The sequence below is a fragment of the Pinus tabuliformis genome, chromosome X (genome assembly GCF_031772625.1).
Source record: "Pinus tabuliformis cultivar Carrire ecotype Pingquan chromosome X, CPIR1, whole genome shotgun sequence".
Lineage (NCBI taxonomy): Eukaryota > Viridiplantae > Streptophyta > Pinopsida > Pinales > Pinaceae > Pinus > Pinus tabuliformis.
The window spans coordinates 862,374,661-862,392,926 of NC_142308.1; the positions used below are offsets into that span (position 1 = coordinate 862,374,661).

At 33.5% G+C, this 18,266-nt stretch overlaps 1 pseudogene; it reads right to left on the reverse strand.

Annotated features, from left to right (window-relative positions):
* Positions 1 to 502: 502 nt before the first annotated feature.
* LOC149142433 (13 kDa ribonucleoprotein-associated protein pseudogene) overlaps positions 503 to 18,266 on the reverse strand; it is a 31,244-nt pseudogene continuing 13,480 nt past the window's right edge.

Here is an 18,266-nt window from a genome sequence, read left to right on the forward strand (position 1 = left end):
TTTTTTTTTTTTTTAATTCAAAAATTAAGGGTTATTGGGCAATTTTATTTTTGGCATAACTTCTGCACACAGAGACCATTTTTTGAACTGTTCACGGCGCCAGAATCAGGAGGACGAGCTCTATCCATTCGTTCAGGTTCGAACCAGTTCTGAGCACTTTAATTTTTGAGAATTTTACGACACTTGGCCCTGAACTCCTGATCATAAACCAATGGATATTTGTAGTCACATTCCAGTAAGCACTTGAAAGAGGTTATAAATAGGTAGCATCTAGATTTTCCAAGGAGGGAATCCATTGTTTTGAAAATTTTATTGCCTTGTATAGATATCCTGAAGGTGATGGATGTCTTTGATCCTTGTTGGATGACCATCGGATGAATGGTTGGTGGTTACATATATTAAACTATTTGGCAACCACTTGATACTTAATCAAAACGCGTTTAAAAATTGATTGTTTGATGCACATATATTATGCATATGTGTTTATGTACATGTGTTTGTCTTATTTCTCACTTGACATATGCAAATTTTCTTCTACAATCCGATTAGGAAAACCTCCATTGTGATGAACAACATTAACCATCGGTGCGCCATGTACTCTTAGAGCATTCTTGACCACACGACCATCTGATCTAACTGAATGGACAAGTACTATTACATCTAGCTTAAGAAAACATGGGTCTGTGCATGAAATAAAACGTTTTTCAATGGCATCCTTGGAATTTTGTACTTTAGATATGAGTTGGATTTCCTCATTGGTTGTAACAACACATGCACAACTTATATCTTGTTTCAACGTTATGAACATAGAAGGCACATTCTTATCCTTAGCCAATAGTGGTAAATGGAGAAAAATCTCAAGAGGCTTGATGTCTGTTGCCATAACAACAAATGTTGCAATTCCCCTATTCAAAATTTTGATATCTTCATTAGCACCCTTCAACTCTTTGTAGTTGGTTGTTTGTTGCACTAAGTTCATAATAATAATAGAGATATAGGAATTAGCCAAGGATAGGCCTTGGAATTCACTACTTCAAAATTTTATAAGTCAAGAGCAGCAAGTTACCTTCAAACAAAAATAAAACAGGATTGGAAGGCTATGACATTATGTAAGAAGGTGCCGTCATTCTACATTTTACCATACATTAGATTTATAGGCAATGACCTTGCACACATGGAGATCATCTTTTAGCTTGCTAAAAAATACTTAACTCACAACAAAAATAATTTAATCCAAGCTCCTCTAGCACATGCTCCAATAGCTCTAAGCCACTCCACTTAAGAGAAATTAAAATGCAGAGAATATATAAATTGGCATGTTCTTATCAAACAAGGTTTCCTCCCTCTTCATCTATAGTTGTAGCTTCCTCCTGCCAAAATATTCATCTTCATATTGATCTAGCTCCCACCATAGAATAGCAAAACCTTTTTCAATTTGAGCTTCAGGATCAACATGATCTACATACCTAATAAATATCTCTTGTATTCCAATCAACATAGAACATCAATTACTTAGCATTTCTCTAGTGAAATCATGTTGGTCTATAGGAGATTGAGAGAGAATAAAGTTCTAGGGGTTTACTAGTCATTGCTGGAAGTGTTTTTGTATGAAAGATCAAAAGTAAATGAATTTTGAGGAGGTTTCCAACTACTTCCAATCTTCAAGGGGGTCGACATTACACTTTTAAAGGATCATAAATGTTCAAACTTCGGTCCCAATGCATTTATAGAGGAAATAATAGCTTCCTACATCTTCATCCATTATTCATTTCTTCATGTTGAGATATGCATATATAAAGGGACTGCCCCAAAGAATGCCAACGATAAGAAATATGCATAATTGAGAAGAACGTTATGAACCCATCTTCTAAAGTAGGGTCCTTCTGTCCAGTGTGTGCAGTCGACTTCGTTCAATGTCCTTCATTTTTAAATTTCAACAACGTCTCCCTATTTCTTTTGAATTGGGTTTTATGGTTTACTATGAAGTCATCTATGTTCTCATATTATATTTTATGTATCACACATTGTGAATAAGCCAAAGTAAATTTTTGCATATGTGCTATCAGCATTACATGTTTTTAAAATGAAAATCCTTTTCATCCAAGTATAAATTTATTTCAAAATCCATCACCTAACTACTAAATCCTTATGGAAATGGAATCATTGGAATGGCCTAGGGACCATGGGGGTTTCACTAGGGGAGAAATACCATACCATGTGCATTCATATTGGGGGATATATATTGAGGAAAAAATGACATAATATATTGAGCATATAATAGGGGGTAAAGAGTTTTTATATTGGCAGGTATAAAAAATGGAGCTCAAAGTTAATGAAAAAATATAAAGGGGTATACAAAATGTTAATGAAAAAATGGATACCTACAATATCTAGTGAAACTATGGGTTTTTTAAATTGGGAAGTTGTATTGGGTTCGTATTGGTAGGGGGTTAAATAATGTGATTTTTAGAGGTATTTTCCAATATGTAGTCAAATTAAGGGTATTTTTTAGTATGCCATGAATGCACATGATATGTCAGAGGTTCATTGAGTGAATCCCTTGTGCTCAGGACTTGACCTAGATACTTTCTTTGTTTCGTAAACCTTCAGTTGGATGGTGTATGACCCAAAAACACTTGCACTATGTATAATCAACCTTTTATGTCAGCATTTTTTTGTGTTTCATGAAACAAAAATATATATGTACCACATAGGCTCCAAATGAATGTGATGACTAAGATATATATATATATATATATAGAGATATATATATCATTTTCATTGTTGCTATAGCTCAATGATATGGGGCCATTGTTGGTGGTGGGCCTTGGGACTTGTGGCATGAATCTTCTTTGGTTGTGAGGCTCTCATGAGAGAGCGAGAGAGATACCGTTTTTTTGAAATCCTTTAAAATAAACATAAATGCGGTTGAGGAAAAATAATATATAAAATGAACATATGTATTAACATTGCGATTATATGAAAGGCACAAAATGTGTCGAGAGAGATACCCTTTTAACATTTTTATGACAACAAATGGTGGACATAACTTTGTTTTTAATGAAAATGGGCCTATATTAAAAGGGGCATAGAGAGAGTAGGAACAATTTTTTTGGGACCTTTTACAATGATAAGAAGGGGTCATAGACAATATAACATGATTTTTTCAATGTATGGACAAGTATATATTGGATCCAAATGGATAACATATGGTGAAGGGATTAATAGAGGCATATCCTTTTACAACAAGAACTCATATACATATCCATTTTTTATTTTCATTTTTTAGACTCATGATGGACGTGATACTCATATACATGGAACTAAGGATGAGTGTACAAACACCTACAATATCCTGTAAAACATTTAAAATTGTTGATGTGCATCAACACCATCATCATGCATACAAAGAAGCATATTCATAGGATGTTGAATTTAAGGAGATGTTTCAACAATTGTAGAGTCAAAGTCACATGCATGATGGTGACACCACCATTGACTATTTGTCTCCAAGATATTTTACTCTACAATCTAGATAAGTTATGTGTTCCTAAAGGTAAGTGATTGTAGTTGATAAGAGAGGATCATACCTCCAAGGTTGTTGGGCACTTTGGTGTATGGAATATGGTAGATAACTTGCAAAGGTATGTGTACTGGCCCAAGATGCAAGAACATGTAGTTAGGTTCATAAGGGGATGCATGTTTTATTGTACCAACAAGCCTAGTAATATGAAATTGGGTTTATATCATCCCTTACCTACATCCACTCTCCCCTAGGAAAGAATTTCCATGGAATTTGTGGGAGGTTTACGAACAACTAGGAAGGGATATGACTACTGCTTTGTGGTAGTTTACAAGTTTAGCAAGACGTGTGTTATGATGCATTCTAAAAATACCATCGGTGGTAAAGAAGTAGCCAACTTGTTATTTGGACAGGTCTTCGTGCCCTTTGGGACACTAAGGAGCATTGTTTTAGACAGGGACATGAGATTTATTAGTGAATTTTTGGACTACGTTTTCGGAGAAGATGGAAATGAATTTAAAAAGGTCTACAACATTCCATCCATAACCAAATGGATAAATAGAAGTATTCAATGGGAAATTGGTGTAGATTTTGAGGCATTACAATCAAAAGCATTTGAAGCCCTGGGATGAAAAATTTGTATATATACAACACTCCCATAAAAGAGCATTCCACACTTCTACTGGTAAGTCCCCATTTAAAACCTGTTATAGGTATTTTCCACCTCCATTTTTTTATATTACATATGGGAAAAAAGGAGGAGTAAGGGAGGATCTTACAGGAGATGCATTGAGGGTTGAAAATTTTGTAAAAACGACCAGACATATCTATATATAGCTAAAAGAGACACTACAAAAGTCATAGGAAAAATATAATGCCTAGTATGATTGGCACATAACAGAAAAATAATTCAAGATGGGAAACACAGTATGGTTACAATTGAACAAGGAGAGGCTATAGGGTCTTGGTAAGAAAATCAAGGCTCTGTGGTATGGTCCCTTTGAGATACTATAAAAGTTTGGCGATAATGCCTACAGACTTAGTCTACCCCCATACATGTGAATTTACTAAGTGGTGAATGTGGAGAATCAGAAACTTTATGAGCCTTCTATGGTATATTAGGAAGAGGAACCAATCCTACATTCTATGGAGGATTTGGAACCAAACGCTTAGGTAGATTTGACCGAAGATACAAGTTTGTGAAGAGGTATATAACTACAAGAAAGGAGTACGGTGACCTTTGGAATGTTGGGTTGAAGGGAAAACTTCCAATAAATGTTAAATGGTACACTTGAGAGAAGGTGTAGGAAAATTTTCCTCACCTCATTCAGTAGAAACGTTTGGGGACCAAGAGCCTCCCAGTATTGGGAGGTGTGATCCAATGGAGCACTATATTTTTTTACATCCATCTCAATGATTTCCAAGTGGAAAAAGTGGAGGAATTAGCTCACAGGACCAATTTTACATGTGGGACCTGGTTTGGAAAATTTGGGTTTGAAACCTTCCAGGAGCATTTTTGAGGCATTAAATTATATTTTTTGGGGGTAAAAATTTTCCACTCTCATGAAAAACCTTTTTTCCTATTCTACATAGAAATATCTTTCCATTGATGCAAGAATCACCTCAATCAAATTTTGTATGCAAAAATTATTTCACTTCAAAGTTTAGCTTCCTATTTTGTCCACCATAATTTGAGAGGATTTCATGTCAGCCCTTATTATTCATAGAAAAGGTGGTCGCCACATGATAATGATGAAGAGGAAATTAGAAGAGTCCATTTAACCCCAGTTAAGAGTTGAGGGAGCCAAACCTAACTACTAGTAGACTATTGGGCTGTGTTATAACCAAACAACTAGGAGGAAAAGGGGTTCCATTCATTTTGAGTGTCTTTGTTCCATAGACAAGTAGAGTAGTCAAGAGGGATGGGGAGACAACAAAAAAAGAGGATTTGTGCATTGTAGTATCCCACGGGCCATAGGGCTTACTTCTTTGTACTTGCAAACATTTTTTATTTAGAGAAATAGAGAAGAGTGAACTCATCTTCCAATTGGGTTTTCTCCTAAAATGTTTTCCCAAGATATATCTTGTGTCAATCATGATTTTTGAGTTTTTTTTTTTTTTTTTTTTCTATTTTATACACAATTATAATTTTCATGCATACACAACAAACAATAATTTATAGATCCAAAAATCTAAAGAGAAATAAACCTTCATAATGTAGATTTCATATTTTTAAGTATAATTTATCGTATTCGTTATGAAGAGCTATCCAGTGGAATATCCATGACAATTTACAGACCATTAAATGTATAGTTAATCCCATATATACCCCGACTTGGGGTCATACCATATACATTTAACCCAATATAGGTCCCCTTTGGGGTCATATCACTACCATAACGGAAGACATGGGTAGAAATATTCCAAGGATATATGTTGCCTTTGAGGATCAGTAGGTAGTACATCAATCCCATATGATTGAGGTATAAGGTAAGATTACAAATTACCATATTTATATTTCGATTAATTCATGAGTTGGCTAGATTAATTCAGGAGATAGGTAAGATTATTAATCCTAGAAAAGTGGAAAATTTCATTTAATGAAAAGTAAGTTTTAAAGGTCATGTTTGGTTCAATTGGCCATGGAACCAAAAGAAGGATCAATGAGATTGTTTGAGGCTATTTAGTAGATCTAAATGGATTGAATACAAACGTCTAATTTCATTTCATACCATTGGGATCTTATGATGCCCTAATTGGAATGGATTGGTTAGACAAGCTATTGAGAGTTCATATTTCTCTATATTAATAGTAGGGATAAATACCTAGAGATGAGGTCTAATCAACATCATCTATGTTTGGTTTAGTATGATTCTCTAGGTTACGGTCTAACTACCCCTTCATTTTGATGGGATTTGCATATCATTATTTATTTATGTTTTTTCATATGCACTTTCTTTCAAATATGCACCTAAATGAAATATAGATTGAACTAAAGAGGTAAATACTTATAATCAACCTTTATTAGTTATCATAAAATCCTAGAAGAAGATGAAGTGTGTAATCATATTAAAACAATTCAATATCACTTAGAAGAAATTGCATTGATCAAATGTATATAAAATAAATAATCAACTATAGAAGAATAATGATCTAAGATGTGAGAGAAATAATATTTCATTTTATCACCGATTGACATTTACATAACCCCCTACTTGTACCTAATAGGAATAATTCTCTTAACCTATGACTCTTTGATTTTGCTAGGTCTTCGCCTGGTTAAAGAAGATTCACTAAATCCTTCAAGAAGTGTAATAACCCTGGTCAAAATTCCATGTAATAAAGTTAATAAAGGAAAAATAATAACCAACGTCATGGGACACATATTTCAAACTGAATGTTGTGAAAAACATCCTAGTGTGGGTGTTAATTTGGTTTATTATGGCTAAGGAAAATAACAAAGGCAATGGCAAAGGCTTTGGAAAGGCATGAGGCACTAACTGACATTTTATTTAGGAAAATAAAGGAAATTAGGAGAAAAGGGAAAGGCCACAGGTTGCATGTGAGGAGGAAAATGAAGGAAAAAAAAGGAAAGTTGAAAAAATAGGGGCCTCATAAAAAAAATGGGGCTTATGAGGATCAGTTCACAAGTTTTTTGTTAGTTCAGTTTTGGATTATTAGAAAGTATCAATTTTCATGTGTGATTTCCTTGCTATATTTGGCATGCATGGGTGTATTTGGCTCTCTTGATGTCATTGACATATGTTTTTCCAGGTGTGATAGTGTTCTTCAGCCTTGCCTTGCCATTTTCGAATAGTCATGGTGTGATGGGTTCTCTTTTATTTGGTTAAGTTGGATTTTCAGATGGTTTTGAAACTGAGTGAGGTGGTCTCTGAAAGAAAGAACACAAGGCCTAGGAATCCCTAGATTGGAATGCGATTGTGGTAAATCCATATTTTATGTGCCTCGGTGGGCCTAGGAATCCTCGATCGGTGAATGGCGGGATATACGATAAATCCTAGAGGTGTGTTCCCTCAATCAGGCTTAGGAATCCTTGAACAGTGAATGGTGGGATATATAGTAAATATTGGAGGGTGGAGTCTTGGTTAGGCCTAGGAATCGTCAGTCGTTGCAAGGCGGGATATATGGTAAAGCATAGAGACTAGGAGATAGGAAAATTCCTCATGGTGTAGGTGGAGAAATTTGGTGGCATCCATGCTTGTTTAGGGCCTAGTTTTCTAGTGGGGATTGTGGTAAAGCTTGAGGAAACATGTTTGGTTTGGTTTTGTTTTGAGTCCCATATTCATGCTTGGAATATGGCACGGGGGTGATTATTTGAAATAAATATTTGGTTTAGCCAATCTATGGTTGGTTGGTTCATGGAAGTCCCAAACCTAGTTGGCTTTTGCATTCTTTAATTATATCTCCTTCTCCTTGGTATTTCATGTGTAGATGTACTGGCTTATATGTGGATTTTATGTCTGTTATATCCTTGTTATTTTTGTTTGTCATATGATGGTTATGAGTATGTTTTATGGAAAACTTGATATATGTCTCTCATCACGTTTTGATTTGTAAATGAATGTACAATGAATATATGACCTAATATATGATAATTCAACTATTGTGATATGGTAACAATGTTTCTTTACAAATCTTAGATAAGTATGAGACGCCTATTCTCAAATATGTTGTTATGACCTGTAGATTGCATATTTGTGACATGTTTGACAAAATTCCTATCATGTCTAGTAGGGGTTCATTCAAGTCATTGATCAAGTGTTTGCATTATTACTTACGTTTCAATGTCATTTATCATTTCTAAAAGTTTCATGAAGTTTTGGGTAGTCACCTGAGTCATGGCCTCGAAAAAAGTGTCGCAGAATCCAGGGTCGTTGGCTCATAACTAGATGAAAAATTCCACAGTCACTAGCATGCCTTTCTGTGGGAGCGATTGGAAGGCCTCAGTTGTATCCATATATTTTCATGGGAGTAGTTGGGGGTCCAGATCGGTGAAATGTCAAGTTTCCTTAGGGCTTGGTCACTTGGAAGGATTGGTGAGATCCTGAAGGTTTTGTAGCATGTGTGGAAGGTCAGATTGGTTTGGTTTTGTTGTTTCCACTTCCTTAACTATACATGGGGAGTTGAATCACATCATAGTAGCCTCTCGTCACATGTTTACTCCAGTAGTCCGGTTAACTTGGGTAAATGTTGGAGGAGGGTGTTACAAGAACAAACAATATACATAAATAATAATGTATAACATAATTAGAGATTCTTATGTAAAACATTAGACATCATATAGTGATCAGAACAATCCACAATTATAGTATCCAATCAAAGATCCAACAAAATCTATCTCCATAAGAGCTTCTGAATTAACATAAACAAATAACTTTTAGATATAAATAGAAAAATTCATCCTATGAGGACCATTTCTCTAAGAATGGTTCTCTCTTTTATTTACAATTTACTACTAAAATATGAATTTAGCATTAGTCCTAGTGATCAAGTGATCAAGGAGTTTTAGTAATCAAGGAGTTTTCGTGTCTTCGTGATATTTTGAATCGACCCATTGAGTGGAAGTCTCTTCACATTTGTGTCTATAAGGAAACACATGTTAATCCATTGTAACACTCAAATTTTCCTTACTCCCCCTAAAATGTTGAGTATACTTATTGATTTTGGGTGGAAATTGGTCCAATTCAAAAACCATGTTAATCTTGTTGATTGTGAACTTTTGCAAATTATTGCATTCAAATAAAGTAGTTCACTCGATGTCCTGCTAGTGTTCATTGGTGACGTGCTTGAAAATTTTTCCACAAATTTTTGGAAATGCTAAAAATATTTAGGTGTCATACATGATGAAAAATGGAGAGTAATCATTTTTTGATTAATGTTGCTTAAGGTTTTTGACATGTTGACTATTCACCGTCTATTTTCTAGGGTGGTTTCTTTGTAAGTTCCACCTAATATTAATAAGTTGCACTCATTTAACCTAAAAGGTATTTAGTAAAATGGGTGATCTATGTTCCTCATTCTCCTTGGCATTTTAGGTCTCCCTAATAAATTTTATATTGATTTAGGGTCTTTAAACCTATATCTCCAACTGCAATACTTTTGTATGTGAAATAGGATTCTAAAACTTTCTGTAAAAAGGCATCCTAAGCTTTTTTAATTTTTTGGCATTCTTCCTTAAGTTCCCCTACTATATTTTCCATACCCCTAGTTTCTTCTTTGAAGTCCAACACCTTTTTATTTGAATTCCAACACCTTCTGTAAAAAATTATCTTAATCTTTCTAACATATGTGGTCTTCTTTAATAAGGTACCCTACTAGATTTTCCACACCCCCAATTTCTCTATAGTATTGAAATTGATGTTGAAGAGATCGCACCTCTTTTTATTCCTTTTGTAGTGCTCTTTCCTCTTCTATGGCCTTATCAAACGAGGCATGGGATATGGCCAGTCCAATTACTACTAGATTAGTGGTTTGTACCCTCTTGGTATCCAGTATGACTTCTTCTGAAGTGAAAACCATGCCAATATCCATAGTGAGTCTAATTTATTTTTTTATGGCTTCGATGATAGACTTTAGTTTTTTGTTATAAGAAACAGATTCAAGATTGGCACATCATCCATAGGTTGTGGTATGGCTTGCTATCCTTGAGATAAAATGTTTTCCAAGCTAACTAGAGTATTAATATGTTCCATTGTTGCCCCTTTCTTTCCCATTTTTACTATGATATCATGTAGTCCTTGTTTATTTGTATCAGTTTTTTTTTTATTGTTTGTAGACTAGTCTCAATTTTCTTCAAAACATAGTTGCATTTTAGGTACTTACTAGGAATTGTGGGAATTACTAACCTCATCTTTAAGAACTACTATTATCTCTTGAGTCTATTAAGTGATAAAATTTTCACCATATTTAATGGAGATAACTTCCTTAGTTTTACCCTCTCTTTAGTCTTTATCAACACTTTTCTATCCATCCTTCTTCAAGGCCTCATTTGTAGTGGGGTGGTCATTTAAAACTAGCGTGCTACTTTTCTTTGTCTTCTCTTCTTTTAAAAGGTTAATCACACCTTTTGGTATGAAAGGTTTGGGCTTAGTTTAAATTTATTTTGTATATGCCTTTTTTCTTCTTCTTCTTTCCTTAGTTTTCTCACCTACTCCTTTTGAGTGTTTTCTTGTTCTTCCTTATTTTCCCATTCTTCCACTTTTTTTGTTGCTACCTCCACCTATTCTGCTAGATATCTCTTTGCTTTCTTCTCATGTTATTTATTTATTTGTTCTAACATGTCATTTATCCTTTGTTCTAGTACCTCCTATTATTTTTCAAGTGAGACGTTCTTGAGCCACTTCTTCTTCCTTATTCTTCTTCAACACTTCCTTAACATTTCTTTCTCATTCCCATTCTTGAAGCTATCTTTCTTGCTCATCTTGGATGGATTTAAATTTATCTTCCTTTTTTAGATGATCTTTTTTTTCTTGCCTTTATTCCTCAAATTTCATCTTGGATTCCCCTTGGTTAATGATTTGAATCTATTATTCCAAATATAATGTCCCAAAAAGAGTGACATTTGGGTTGGATCTTCTATTTTCTACTTCCTTCCAATCCTATGCATTTTCTGTGAAGACTTCTTGTTTCAATCTCTCAAAGGGATAAGGAAAAGTCAAAGGCACTTTCTCCAACTATTTTAATACCAACCCCTTAGGATTGTGTCTTACAAACCTACCAATCTAAAAAAATTATTCTAATTGTGATTGGCCTTATTACTTAAAGCGTATTTGGTGTCCCTCACCACATAATATCCCACTTGAAATTTGTATGAAATAAAAATTGTTTTCTTTTCTTTTAATAATGTAGCATTAAAATCTTGCATAATGGTTTGATAAAATTTGTATGTAATACAATTTATTTTCTTGTCTTTTAATAATGTAGCATCAAATCCTTGCATAATGGTTTGGTAAAATATTTTCTCCTACAACGAACTTGTATAAAACATGTATGGGGAGAAGATGAAGAGGATTAGTCACTTCATAGATCTAGATATATATATGATCATTTTAAAAGTATTCATTGTTAATGCATTCGAATGGTTTCTTTGACTATTTTGATATTCTACGACATTCCTTTCCAAAAGTGAGTTGATAAGAATGAGCTATGAAAGAATCACAAATAAAAAAATAGGATTTATTATATCTATTTTACCATAGTAGACTGAAAGAGGAATGTAATGATGGATTTTGAAACTTTTGAGCTTGATGATAGCTCAAATTCATTATTGGCACATATAACATCCAATAAGTAGGATTCCATTTAGAAAATTAATGTAACATTAGCCCTGAAGTTTTGGGCCTGATCAATTCTAATGCTCAACTATCTAGATAATATGGCCCCACAATTAGACCGTTTTACTTACATATCAATAGTGTATGCTAAAAATTCCCATGCCTCTAAAAAATATGAACATTCCTTCTCTCCATACAACCCAAATAGGAGGAAAATCAAGTACATGCATGGATCTCTTAAGTTGGTGGTGTGGTATATTCCTCTACGCCTATTGAAAAACCTCTTATCTTCCTTCCACCAACTAGATGAGATTTCTCCATTATTGTATTTATCATAAAAATTCACCACAAAACCAATGTTGAACAATTACTCAACAACAACAAATTTATAGTACCTAGTTACTTCACGAGGAAGGAAATTTATAATCCATTTTCCTTTTCACTCATGATCATCCATATTTCAAGCTTGGTGTGATTTATGAGCCATTCTAGCATTTCATTTCCTAAATGAACTAATGTCCTTGTCACTTCTAGATACAACCCTGATTTCTTGATGAAGATGAAAACAACATCATCTATTTTTACATGGTATTAGTTGTCGTGCAATTTGAAATCTAAATATTCCTAATTCTTGAATACATTATATAGCATGTTCTATGATAACATTTTTTTTTTCAGTGTCCCAATGTTTGCTTTTGTATCCTCAAAATAAGTATTTCTCATATTTGACGTTCTCATTGGTAGAGAGATTATAATGACAGGTGATCTTGCAACTTGTAGTTCTTCTTCCCATAGTGATGTAGGGCTAGAAGGTTCAATCACTTATATTTCCTTTGTCTTAGGCTTCTTTATATATTTCCACACTAGCTTCCTTTTGGCAGCATTTCTTCAGTTGGCCTTGTACACAAAATTGTTTTAGTAAAGCTTGATGTACCCAAAAAGAAAAGGAATGACTTGGGAATGTTAGGAATTTACCAAGAACAAATACCAATTGGTGCTGATTTCACTTGGTGGTGAATATGAGGATCATGTCTTGAGTCACCTACTCACAAAACAACAATAAATCATGACTGAGCAATCTCACCATGTGTGGTAGAAACAAATACTCTTGCATAAAAATTCATTATTGGAATGATAAATTACAAAGTTTTGGGTGAATTTGAAAAAAATTGAGCAACAATTCCATGCCTTTTGTGAAAGGATTTCCAAATCATATAGTTTTAATGCAAAAGAGTACACATGGATTATTGGTGATGACTAATGTAATGTTTCGTGCACGTGAAAACTGCCATTCGATGATTTCAATTTATTTTTTAGTACAATGAATAAGGTTTGGTTTATGACATCAAGTATCAACAAGTTGGTGTTATGTCCTTTGGGTTTTGATGGTCTCTTGGGGACTTCATTGATGTTATACAAGGTAAACCCCACCGATTATCGATTATCAACACTTGCAAATATCTTCTTGATTTAATTTATTTTTATTGTACCATGGTGATGTGGATTGTATGAGTATGACATCACTAGGTATCCATCTATGGAAAGATTGGTAAATTTGAATTAGACCTCATATTTTAGATGCATGATTGAGAAGTATACTCGATGCTTCATTAAGTTCATTTGTTGGCATTGAGGAAAAATATTAGGTGGTGACTTGATGTTTGCAATTTTTTTCAAACACTAATGACCTTTTGGTAGTCAGTGAAGTTTGTGGTATTGATGACATCATATAGGAAGTAATATTTCACCAAATGATGACAGGTTCATCAATGATTAAAGAATTCCTTTAAGTTATATTTTGGTTGATTGAGAATATTTTCCCAACTACTGATAGGCTTGTTAGAGATTGAGTAAATCATTTGGGTTGGCATTAGACTACCCATTAAATTACATTTATTGTCAATAGGCTTGTCGATGATTGTTGGAATATTTTGAGTTGCCATTGGACTACCCATTTAATTTTTTCAATTATCGATAACACTCTTCAACAATTTCCAACAATTTGTTAAGGTTCTTTATTTATCAAAATTTCCTAGGAAATTTTGAAATAATTAAAGAAAAACAAAACAACATTATTCATTGATTTTTTTAAAAGAGATGACCACTTAAAAAATCATGAATGGTGAAATAAGTTGAAGTTATGAAAAACAAAGTTGTATCCTAATTTTAATTTTTTTTTATGAGAATTTTAATAGAATGTGTTGAGAAATCAACACAAGTAGGATGTTATCCTATAATACCATAGCAATGCCTTCACTCATCTTGACAAAGAAGGAAAGCAAAGCACTGCGTAAGGAATTCAAAGACCCATTTCTATAAGGGATATTTCAGCCTTACCATTGAAGAGATGTTTTAGGAAAGGATGTCAATTATATATAGTTCATGTGGAAGAACTAAATATTATGAAAGGGCCATGATTTGAAAATCTTCTAGTGTTATAGGAGTTTGAGGATGTATTTGAAGATATACTAGGATTGTGGCCAAAGAAGGATATAGACTTTTCTATTGACCTCAGTCCTATTACTAGCTCAATCTCAAAGAGTCCTTACAAAATGAGCACCCTTGAATTAACATAATCATAAATGAAGCTAGAAGAAATTTTGAATAAAGGATACATACACCCAAGCATCTCACCATGGGGAACACTAATTATTTTTGTGAAAGAAAAGGATGGAACATTGAGGCTGTGTATTTATTAGTCTTTGGCTTTTATGAAAAATAGTCATCTTAATAAACCTTATTTCAGTCATAATAAAAATATCACCCAATATTTTTGTCATCTTTTGTCTTCATTTTGATCAACAAAACCATTCAAAAGGTATTTTTATCATTCTCTTTTAAATTTTAAAATTTCACAATTTTTATGCATTGGGAAATCAATTTTACCAAATTTTACTAGCAATAAAGAGTTCTAGTAATTTATCCTTCATTTGGATATATGCAGATATCCTTGGAAAGAAAAAATGCATGGGTTTTGTTGCCTAGTTTCCCAAGATGGATCGTATCCTCCTAGATCCGCCAAAACACCATCATAAAGATTGATCACCATCATAAAGATTTGATCAATGTTCAAATAACATGTCTAATAAGTAGAGAAAAATGTATATTTGGGAAATGAATTTGTATAATTATGTGTGGTTACAATTTTGTCATGATTTTAGTCCACCATGGAGGTAGAATTCGATCTAGAACGTTTCCAAGATTACAAATAACTTAATTAGGTGAAGAATTTTAGAAAATTTTGTTTTATTTTGTCTTGTATGAAATATCTAGATGTGAAAGCACGAGTAGTGAGTAGGAGATTCTTATACAAATCCTAACTTTTTGTTAAAAGACATTTTACTTTCGTTCTTTTCATTGATATATGCAAAATATTTCATTTTCTATAGCATATGGCCCTTCTAGTGTACAAGTTGAGGCTTGAAGGGTCCCAATTATTTGGCTTGTGCACCATTTTTATTCATGTGCATATTTAATTTGTTGGTAAATTCTTTCCTTAATTTCCTTTTAATTTTTTGATATATGCTCACAATTCATATTCATGATTAGTTTTCTTTTCTATATGCTAGTTGTTGTGCCTTTCTTTTTTAATCTTTATCATACGTGTACAAGTTGTTCACTCTTTATTTCAAACTTTAGTTTCCTTTCATTATACTCTAATTTATGTAGTGTTCATGAACAACCTTAGTTTTGATGTAGAGTGGAAATTGCTTTAGATTTTTTTTAAATGTTACTTTCCTTTGAATAGAAAAGTTATTTTCTTTCAAAACGAAGTTTATATTTCTTGATTGAGTAAAATATGAAGGAGCATAAAGGAAAATCATTGCAAGTCTTTAGGCCACCAAAGGGAGTGAGATTAAGACGCTACAATTGGAGTTTCTACTAATGGAGACCCTAATGTATGCTTGATAAAACAATTAAACTTGAGTTAGTTATGTACTTTGCTTTGTCTTAGATTAGTTTTCATTTCAAGCATGTATGGTTAAAATTTCTTCTTCCATCATAAATCTAGATAAGAAAAAGGAGAATTGTTGTGCGGACCATTCTCAAGGGATAGATTCCCACAACCTTGTTTTCTGCTAGTGTAAAATTTAGTAGCCTAAATAGAAGAATATTGGTTCTTTTCATGTTGGTAAATTGGAAATTCACTTCACTTTGCAAATCACAATTTTACTTTTTCCACTACGGTGACTTAGCTATCATTTATGTTTTAATCTCATGTTTGTTTACATATTCTTTTCAAATTGCATCTTTAGTTAAATTATAATACCTACAACTTTGAATTTCTTTAGAATCTAGTTTAAGCAATTTCACCCTTTAAACACTAAGTGCCATAATGTAACTCTAAGACAAATTCTTCGCATGTAACCGTGTGATTCTAGATTTATGAATTCTCAAGATGATAAGATTATGTCCTAGTTTATGCAGGTAAATTAGACTACTAGTATTGAATTTAGAACACTAAATAAAGTCATTGTGAAGAATAAATATCCTCCACTCAAAATTGGTGATTCCTTTAATCTATTGAAAGTAGAAAATAAATCCCCAGGTGAGAAGATAACCTAAGATCAATAAATCACCAGGTGAAAATCAAGGAAGAAGACACCAGTAGACAATTTTTATAACAAGGTATGGTTATTATGGATTTGTAGTGGTATCTTTTGGATTAACTAATTCATTGGCCACATTTTTGTGCTTAATGAATGATATTTTCAAAAAATATTTCGACGATTTTGTTATTGTGTTCTTTGATGGCATACTTATATGTTATAAGTTAGAGGAAGAACATGAATATGACTTGATATTGGTGCTACAAGTGATAAGTGAGAATCAATTATACTGCAAGCTAATCAAGTGATCTTTTTACCAACAATGATTTCATTAATTGAGACACATCATTTTACAAGAAGGAATAACAATTGATCCAGAGAAGAGTGAATCCATTAGAGGATGGGAAAAACCAAAAAATGTTTTCAAATTTAGATATTTCATTGGATTTGTAGTTTATTACAGGTGATTTATTGAAGGGTTTCTGTTGGGTTGTGGAAAAGGTATGTTTTATCCTCATATTAGCTTAATTAATCATTTGTCTTTATGCATTTATCTTCGTTTTAGGAATAAATATAAAGGAAACAATTGTAGAAGCTGGATAAAATTGATCATGAATGAATTGGGTAAATCTGGGCATGAAAAACTAACTTTCTATGGTGAAGTAAAATTATGAGTGCGGACACAAACAATTCCTCTAGCCCGATAATGGCTCTAGCCACAACCGATATATTCTATGGAAGATTTCCTTAGGTTAGAACCAATTAATAGGGCCTAATTCTTAGTACGCTTATCCTATTTGATGATGTCCTTGCTTGCTCACTCCAGTTATCTCTTGTTTCCTTCTTCAAACACCTTAAACAAGTAAACAACATCAAACAACAACCGTGATAATAGACAAATTGTAATTCAACCTACTTAACAAGTCAAGAAACATTAAGCCATGAACATGTAAGATGACACATCATGTAGGAAATAAATCGATAGTTTCATATATATAGAATCAAGGAGAGATTAGAACCATTGTCTTGACATTACTTTTCTCCTCTGACAAAACCAAGTTCCCACACACTTCTGCTAGCATTCCATGATGGCCTCAACAATAATAGTTTTAAGGCTCTTCCCTATAGGCTTCACACTAAACCAAATTCACACTTCTCCCTCACACAACTAGAGAGTTACAACTATGAATATCTTTTTGTTTACTCCAAACTTAATTAGCACTAGCACACCAACCTTAACACTAGCTTGTGTTTGGGAAAAAGGTAGGTTTATATAGCATGAATCGATAGGAGATGGATCCTCTTCTCATGGGAGAAGTTCTTATCTCTTGAGGTAGTTCCATCATTATAGGGAAACGAGCCCAAACTAACATCCTCGACGCCATCTGGCCAAATCATTTACCAGATTTCCATTACGAAGCTTCTAGAGTTGGAAGCTTCGGCTCTTTATTTAAAAAACTTTGCATAAGAGGACCGACATGACTGGAACAAATCTCAGTGGCTCTAATCAGCGCTAGGGACATTGTTAATCCCTGCATATCAGTGTGAGGAGGACAAGGGCCATTAGCATTGGTCTTGTAAACTGGGAAAAATAGAAGATTTTGGGGAAATGGTGCAAAAGGGAATTGTTCTGCTCATGAAGAGGGACACAATGGGAGTTTCTTCATGAAGGGAAAGCATAGAGGGTTCATTGTAGAGGTTCTTCAGGATCAAGGAATGGGGAGTATAGGGACAGTGAAAATTTTTTGTGTAACAGATGCCCCCTAAAGTGTGAAGGCCGAACTAGAGTGAGGGATGAAATGCTTTATGAATCAGTGCGGGGAACCGTAGTTTGTCGTCAGAAAACCTGCAAGAAAGTACAAATACATATACATAACTGAAAAATCTGTCAAATGATAC